This window comes from Crocuta crocuta, unplaced genomic scaffold, assembly GCF_008692635.1.
Source record: "Crocuta crocuta isolate KB4526 unplaced genomic scaffold, BGI_CrCroc_1.0 scaffold241, whole genome shotgun sequence".
Taxonomy (NCBI): domain Eukaryota; kingdom Metazoa; phylum Chordata; class Mammalia; order Carnivora; family Hyaenidae; genus Crocuta; species Crocuta crocuta.
In genome coordinates, this window is record NW_027527807.1 from 3,027,818 (window position 1) to 3,029,572 (window position 1,755).

At 43.8% G+C, this 1,755-nt stretch overlaps 1 protein-coding gene across 1 annotated transcript in view; it reads right to left on the reverse strand.

Moving 5' to 3' along the window:
• The window catches only part of VGLL1 (vestigial like family member 1), a 15,777-nt gene that overhangs the window by 11,804 nt on the left and 2,218 nt on the right, over nt 1-1,755 (reverse strand).

The window sequence follows — 1,755 nt, forward strand, 5'->3', positions numbered from 1 at the left end:
AAACTCTTAAAATTAAAAACAGCCCTGGCCCCAAGAACTCCAGACAGATATATTCTGGGAAAAATACAGATCTCAAAAAGCAAACACTCTCTACGCTAATGTATATGGCACCATGGGTGAAAAGCCCCTGAAACATAGCCAGAACGTCAACCCCGCTCACCGCCAGATGCTTCGCACCTGAAACCATGCCTGAGACACAGTGGATAGCTGTTTGCTGAGTTGCCTTAAACTTGGCTTCCATCACTGTATCCTAACTGTGAGCTCCTTCGGAGCAGAAATTGTCCCCTCGCACCAAAGGCAGGACTGGGCACACAGTGGGCCCTCAAAGCCTGCTGCGTGGCCTTGCTTAACTGGAGAAGTAGCCTGTCTGGATGCTTCTTCAGCTTTGGCCACCCAATGCGACTTGCCAGGTGCTCGGGCTAAAGGCACTTTTATTCACTCCTGTGAATATGATGAAAATGATTACAGTTTAATAGCCTAATGTTCTTCCCTAGTCCTTGAGGGTGGGGGCCATTTCATATTCATTTCTTTATCCGGAGCACCTAGCATAAGTAGGTCAGTAAACAATGGCTGAATGCCTGAATGCCATTTCATGCAGAGAAAGCACAATGCAAGGAAATCATACCAATTAGGAGTCAGAAGACCTGGGGTTTTCCTCCGCTGTGTGACTTGGGGGGAAGCACATAACCTCTCTGGGATTCAGATTCCTCTTGGGTAAAATTCAGAGGTTGGAGGCGACTAATTCTGCAGCCTATTCTTTTAGGTTCTTAGTGTCAGTCGATTGTGACAAGGACTTGAGGAAGGAATCTGGCAGTGAGCAGGGGACCCTTCTAAAAAGTTCTCCTTTCCCACTCATTCCCGCCCCAGTCATAACTGGGTTCCGCTTTATGAAGCCTTCCTAACACAGCCTTCAATTGAGCCTATCGCTCTGTTTCGCCCTGGCGGACAGCCACACGCTAAGTAGGCATCACCAGGCACCACCTGAAAAATGAATCCTCTGCGTCCTTATTCAAAAAAACACGCAAACAAACGCTCCGAAACACCGTCTGGCAGTTACTTATAAAGTTAAACGCATGCTTACTATGTATATGACCCAGCAATCCTTTTTCTAGGTCCAGAGAGCCAAGAGAAGCAAAAACATATGTCCGCTCAAAGACTTTAGGTGGGATATTTACAGCAGCTTTATTTATAATAGCCAAAAAATTGAACTGAAACCAATGCCCAGCACCAGGAGTATAAATAAACTAGCTGTGACGCTATCATATATTGGAATGTCATTCAACAGCAAAGAGGAAAAAAACTACCCGTCCACACAACAGCATGAATGAATCACAAAAATACTATGTTGGGTGAAAAAAAAAAAACAGACACAAAAGACCATATAGTATATGGTTCCCCTTACACGAGACAGGCACATATAGGCTGGGGGGGGAGAAATCAGAAAAGGGAAGAATCTCGGCATCACAGAAATAAAACAAAGGTGTTATCCTTGAGCACAGTATGAGTTTGGGATGCTGACCCCCCACACAGTCGGCAATCTGCATATAACTTGAGTCCCCCCAAAACTTAACTATGAATAGCCTACTGCTGACCGGAAGTCTTACTGGTAACATAAAGCCAATTAACACATATTTTGTATGTGTATTATAGGCTGCATTCTTACAGTAGAGTTAGAAAAGAAATGTAAAGAAAATCATAAGGAAGAGAAAATAGTTACAGTCCTGTACTGTAAAAAAAAAAAAAAAAGGCATATAA